Raw genomic sequence first — 6,960 nt, 5'->3', positions numbered from 1 at the left:
ACGAGTTGTTCTTGCTGGGTTGGTGGTTGAAGAAATTAAAGCTAGTTGTAAGTGCCGACTGTTTATTATTATGGTGCAAGCCAGACTGGCCAAGCTTCCAGTTGTGTAATTCGACCTTTAATAGTACTTATATTTTTAAAATTTCACTTTTTTTTAATTATTTCCTAGATTATGATTCTATTCAACGCAGAAAATTTACAAGATTTCTAGTTTTCCACGTTTTGCTTTAAATGGTGAAAATCACTCATTAAAGTATGCGTAGGTTTTTCTCTCGTCATGTACTTATTAACTACTAATTACACTTCCGTGTCAATATCTGTAAAAGTAGAACAGCGAGATTTTCTACCTGCTCGCGTTTTTGTTGCGTGAAGTGTACTTAATATTTTTCTCCATATATAATGGTAGCTAGGGGCGAAAAAAATAGTACTTCTTGGTGCTCTGGAGTACCACGATTTTGAAGAAGTAAGAAATAATCTCAGACACCTCTTATAATTGAATTTTGAAGTAATTTGAAAGAATCGCGGAGAAATTTTGTGTCTGGTTTTTGAAGTAATTTGAGAAAATCCCGAGGACCCCATGTGTTTTGTTTTTGAGGTAGTATGAAAGAATCTGAGGGACCACTTGTGCCTGTTTTTTGAAGTAGTTTGAAGAAACCTCGGGGACCCCTTTTGTTTTGGTTTTCAAGTACTTAGCTTGAAAGAATCTCGTCAATCTCCTCTGGCTGGTTTTTGAAGTAGTTTTAAAAGAATCTCGGGGTCCTCTTGTGTGTGCTTTTGAGGTAGTTTGAAAGAATCTCAGCGAACAGCGAACAAATCTCGGGGATTCTTGTTTTCGAAGTAGCTTGTAACAATTTTGGGATTCCTTGTCTTGTTTTTGAAGTAATGTGAATTAATCTTGCGGATCCTCGGTCTTGTTTTTGAAGTACTTTGAAAAAATCTTGGGAATCCTTCTGTGTATTGTGTTTGAAGCAATTTATTAGAATCCCTGAGACCTCCTGTGACTTGTTTTTGAAGTAGTTTGAAAAATCTCAGGGATTTCTTGTCTTGTTTTCGAAGTAGTTTGAAAGAATCTCGGGGACTCCTTTTGTTTTGATTTTGAAGTAGTCTAAAAGAATCTCGGTGGACTCCTTTTGTTTTGTTTTTGAAGTACATAGTTTGAAAGAATCTTGGGGACTCCTTGTGTCTGGTTTTTGAAATAGGTTGAAAAAATTTCGGGGTCCCCTTTTGTTTTGATTTTGAAGTAATTTGAAAGAATCTCGGACATTCCTCAGGTCTAGTTTTTGAAGTAATTTTTAAAGAATCTCGGAGATCTCTTGTGTCTGATTTTTGAAGTAATTTGGTTTGAAAGAAACTCGGGGACCTCCTCTTTTGTGTTGATTTTGAAGTAGCTTAAAAAAATCTCGAGGAATCCTTGTTTTGATTTTGAAGTAGTTTAAAAGAGTCTCGGGGATCTCTTAGGTCTAGTTGTTGAAGTACTTTGAAAGAATCTCGTGGACCTCTTCTGTTTTAATTTTGAAGTATTTTGAAAGAATCTCGGAGACCCCTTTTGTTTTGTTTTTGAAGTAGTTTGAAAGAATCTCGAGGACTCCTTTTGTTTTAATTTTGAAGTAGTTTGAAATAATCTTAGGGATCCTTGTCATGTTTTTGGAGTAGTTTGAAAGAATCTCGGGAACCTCACTCTGGTTTTTGAAGTAGGTTTAAAAAATCTCGGGGACCATGTGTCTGGTTTTTGAAGTAGTTTGAAAGAAGCTCGGAGACTCCTTTTGATTTGTTTTTGAAGTAATTTGAAAGAATCTCGGGGATTTGTTTTGTTTTGTTTTTGAAGTAGTTTGAAAGAATCTCGGGGACCCCTTTTGTTTTAATTTTGAAGTAGTTTAAAAGAATATCGGGAACCTCTTTTGTTCTGTTTTTGAAGTAGTGGGAAAGATTCTCAGGGATCCCTGTTGTTTTGATTTTGAAGTAGTTTAAAAGAATCTCGGGGACTTTTTTTTTATTTTGAAGTAGTTTAAAAGAATCTCGGGAACCCCTTTTGTTCTGTTTCTTAAGTAGTTGGAAAGATTCTCAGGGACCCCTGCTGTTTTGATTTTGAAGTAGTTTAAAAGAATCTTGGGGACTCTTTTTGTTTTGATTTTGAAGTAGTTTAAAAGAATCTCGGAGACCCCTTTGTTTTGAATTTGAAGTAGTTTGTAAGAATCTCGGGGACTCTTTTTGTGTTGATTTTGAAGTAGCTTAAAAGAATCTCGAGGAATCCTTGTTTTGATTTTGACGTAGTTTAAAAGAATCTCGGAGAACTCTTAGGTCTAGTTGTTGAAGTACTTTGAAAGAATCTCGTGGACCTCTTCTGTTTTGGTTTTGAAGTATTTTAAAAGAATCTCGGAGACCCCTTTTGTTTTGTTTTTGAAGTAGGTTTAAAAATCTCGGTGTCCATGGTGTCTGGCTTTTGAAGTAGTTTGAAAGAATCTCGGAGACTCCTTTTGATTTGTTTTTGAAGTAATTTGAAAGAATCTCGGGGATTCCTTTTATTTTATTTTTGAAGTAGTTCGAAAAAATCTCGGGGACTCCTTTTGATTTGTTTTTCAAGTAATTTGAAAGAATCTCGGGGATTTGTTTTGTTTTGTTTTTGAAGTAGTTTGACAGAATATCGGGGATCCTTTTTGTTCTGTTTTTGAAGTAGTGGGAAAGATTCTCAGGGATCCCTGTTGTTTTGATTTTGAAGTAGTTTAAAAGAATCTCGGGGATTTTTTTATTTATTTTGAAGTAGTTTAAAAGAATCTCGGAAACCCCTTTTGTTCTGTTTCTTAAGTAGTTGGAAAGATTCTCAGGGGCCCCGGCTGTTTTGATTTTGAAGTAGTTTAAAAGAATCTCGGGGACTCTTTTTGTTTTGATTTTGAAGTAGTTTGAAAGAATCTCGGAGACTCCTTTTGATTTGTTTTTGAAGTAATTTGAAAGAATCTCGGGGATTCCTTTTGTTTTATTTTTGAAGTAATTCGAAAGAATCTCGGGGACCACTTTTGTTTTAATTTTGAAGTAGTTTAAAAGAATATCGGGAACCACTTTTGTTTCTGTTTTTGAAGTAGTTGGAAATATTCTCAGGGACCCCTGCTGTTTTGATTTTGAAGTAGTTTAAAAGAATCTCGGGGACTCATTTTCTTTTGATTTTGAAGTAGTTTGAATGAATCTCGGGGACTCTTTTGGTTTTTATTTTGAAGTAGTTTAAAAGAATCTCGGGAACCCTTTTTGTTTTGATTTTGAAGTAGCTTAAAAGAATCTCGCGGACCCCTTTTGTTTTAATTTTGAAGTAGTTTAAAAGAATCTCGGGGACTCTTTTTGTTTTGATTTTGAAGTAGCTTAAAAGAATCTCGGGGACTTCTTTTGTTTGGATTTTGAAGTAGTTTAAAAGAATCTCGGGGATCTCTTAGGTCTGGTTTTTGAAGTAGTTTGAAAGAATCTCGCGGACTCCTTTTGTTTTGTTCTTGAAGGAGTTTGAAAGAATCTCGGCGTCCCCTGATTAGGAGCGGATGTCACTAATACTTGTACTTTTCTACTGAAACGTACTTTGTACTTTGGTACTTCTGGTACTCATTTTGAAGAATCATGGGTCACCTCCGTACTCAATTTTACCATGAAAACATTAATTTCACGTTACTATTAACGACGTTATGTGAATAAATATGATTTGGTACTTCCGTTACTATTGCGATTAATTTATGATATATATTTGTGTGGAAACAGTGTCAACAACCTTTATTTTACACTGAATTTGAAATTGCGATTTTTCATGGTACGTTTGGTACTCATCCCACAAACGATGTTCTAAATTGTTGGTAGACAAACGATCCTCGAAACTTCCCAACCGACTACTTTGAAATTTTGAGCCCTGTGTAAGAAAATTTCATCATATCAAAACATAAAAAACACTATTTTTTTATCGAGATAATGAAACATTCAAATTGATAAAACATTGATTAAAAAACTCAACCTTATTTCGTAACCATTTATACAGAGTCACGAGTTTCGCTCTTACGTAGATCCAAATTGGGGATTAACCAAAGTGCATGTTTTAACGAACAAACTCATTAAAGTTCACTCGTTGCACTTTTCCGGGAAGCTCCGGAGCGAGATATAAAATCAATTTTTACTTGAATTAGGTTTTGTCCTTTTTAATTTCCATTATCCTGTCACTAACTGCTTCAGGACAAAGTGTTCAAGGAAAAGCTTAAAATTTATAAACCATGAGTTCGTGCACTTTTCCTAGATTCTGTCAAGACTTGTCAGACCGAAAATACTCCAGGCTATTTGAATAAAGTTGACTGAGAGAAACAAACAGAATTTATTTAAATTTAAACAGAGCTTCAAGAGTTTATTTTTGGCTTTTCACAGTAGCTGGAAAAATTCAGGAGTCTGCAGGTAATTGGCGAGTTAATTTAAACAATAATAAAATTAATTAGAGTCAACACCCAGTTACAAATGTAATTATCGTAATAACCACGTCAATATTGTACTTTCAAATACCTAACTGATTTTTTTTTGACAGAGGTGAAAATGTTTAACGTCGAGAAGAGGACTCGCTTGATTGAGCAACATAAATAGTCATTGTATTTAGCAGTAACGTGTCCTCTATTTGGCGCATTAAAAAAAAAATTCGTCAGAAATAAACGTTTTGCATTACTTACTAATTGTAGCATGTCAGCGTAGCTGCGGAAACGTTAAAATTTTCACTGGTTATCGCCTTGGTGAATTTTTTACTTGTCCAGTTTAGCCACAAAGTCGCCGTAATTACCGGAAAGTTCTCGTCTTGTTTTTAAAGCAAACAAAAGCAAGTGAGCGTGAAATCTGCGAAACCACAAACAAGTCGTGCTCATTACCGAAATAATACAAATTGTGAAATTCGCTCGTGGTGGAGATTTAGTCTGAACTTTGTCTCAGAAGTATTTATTGAATGTTGTTTTTTCCTCGCTTGAATATTGAATGTAATAACTGTAATTTTCGCCGTAACGAGTTGTGAGAACCTTACACAACATAAATAAATGGGAAAACGCGTGGTAACGATATTAGACACGAAATCACGTTCCCGCTGCTGCAGTTTAATCGAAAAAGAAGTTGTAACTAATATTCGGTCTTGTCTCAAACATAATCCATTCGTCGCGCTATAAATCACTGAATAATATAATGAATAGGAACAGACTCAGGGGAGCTCGGGACGACCGCGATGAGTAATTACAGAGTACCGCACTTATTCAAACATGTTCACCAAAAAACTATAGTGGGTTTTAATTACGTCCAACACCTCCCAATATTTAATGTAACATTTGGGTCCGTGGGCGTAATTCGGTGCCTCGCTATGTCATTCTTTATTAAAGCGCTCGATATAGAAGTAGTTTAGAAAACATCTGAATAATGGGCTGGCTTTGGGCCAATGAAATTTAATTACGCCGTCTAATAAATCTGGAAATATTTGATCCGCGAGTACCACTTTATTAAAACGGAAATTAATCTTTTTGTTTCAAGTTGATTAAAAAATATTATATTTACATTCCCGGAAATCAGCCGCTGTCAAATTCTCACGAACGTCGATAAAACCTGTGGTGGCACTTATCAACAGCTAGTGCGGTCACAGAAAATTTTTTCAAACGCCATCTGCTTGTCCGATATTTTTAAGTCCTGGAGGCCGAAAACCCAAGCAAACACCTGGCTTAAAGTTACGTGGCTTAGTCACGCAGCTTGAAATAAAAACGCGCGAACTAGAGGGTAAAAGCGAATGCGTAATTAGGCGGGTAAACAGATTTATTAGTTTTCGTAGAGCGGTCTGTTATTCATTGATAAAAATGGAAGCTGGCACGAGGCCACGGGGTCGTAAAATTTGATTGACGGGATAAGCGCTCTCAACTCCAGACGCAGTTATGGTTGTCAGGTGGTCACAGTGAAACCACTAGAAAAAATCGAGGCGTTTTGGACTATTTGCCCGACGTGATAATTATCTTGATAAGACGTTATCATGTTTACGAGAAATTTCGTCAATAGAAAAATGCGTCGTGTTGTAATAAAGCCGGGAGATGGATCAGATTGGATTAAATTTGCAAATTGCGTGTAATTCATCCGTCACTGCCAAGTCCACAATAGCTGAAAAGTGGCTATTCATTATGGGTGTAAGAATTAATTATTGGGTATTCAGCGGTGCGCGAAAAGTAAAGACTAATATTTGTTCGGTGAAATATCATATTTTTTCCTCGCAGTTATTTATAAAAATTCGCTGATATGTAAAAAAACAAAAACAAGTTCATTACGACACGTTAAATGACGGACAAGGACACCGAGACGAAAAATTATCGAAGATTTGTGACACTTTCTGTGCCTAATTAACGACAATTTTAAAGAAATTTCAAAGAAAAAAATCTGCAGCATTTACGTCTCAACGTTTGTAGACCATTTTCGTCTGCGATAATTACGCATGTATATTCAAAGCGTATCCTTTTGACCCTATTTGTAAGCCAATAAGGACTAAAATAATACACAAATAAAACAGAAATGGATGAACTGGACGGACGTCAGTGTAACTGTGTGTTTACATTCCTTATGGCATCGGACAGTTCATGGATAGTTATTTTTGGACCTTATTTAAAATTCCTTTGTAGTAAACACAGTTCTCATTTGATTACTCAATGAAACGCAGCGTTAAAATTGATTTAAACAGTCTAAACAATCATCCCTTGCCAACTCCAAACCTCTTAGGACACAAAATACTCAACAGTCACCGAATTCTTTTGCAAGCTTGATTGATCCCAGACAACTGCAATGACATTATTCTCCCAGTGATCACAAAAACGTGACCGCGGTTTGCATATTTCACGCCAAAAAACGTACCGCAGCTTGGCTAATTTAACACCGAAACGACGAATTTAACTTTTTAGAGTCGATTGCAATCAACTGAAATGAAAGCAAAAGTAATCCGATCCTTCGACCA

The 6,960-nt window shown here is 35.7% G+C and overlaps 1 protein-coding gene across 1 annotated transcript in view; it reads left to right on the top strand.

The window, feature by feature from the left end:
- The window catches only part of LOC135123946 (insulin-like receptor), a 73,979-nt gene that overhangs the window by 1,270 nt on the left and 65,749 nt on the right, over window positions 1-6,960 (top strand). The gene's annotated exons all lie outside the window — the stretch shown is intronic.

This window comes from Zophobas morio, unplaced genomic scaffold (genome assembly GCF_036711695.1).
Source record: "Zophobas morio isolate AGI-343-1 ecotype UQ-CSIRO unplaced genomic scaffold, CSIRO_AGI_Zmor_V1 ptg000002l, whole genome shotgun sequence".
NCBI classification, from domain to species: Eukaryota; Metazoa; Arthropoda; class Insecta; order Coleoptera; family Tenebrionidae; genus Zophobas; species Zophobas morio.
Note: the sequence above shows the minus strand (reverse complement) of the source record. Positions and strands in the feature narration are given on the sequence as shown.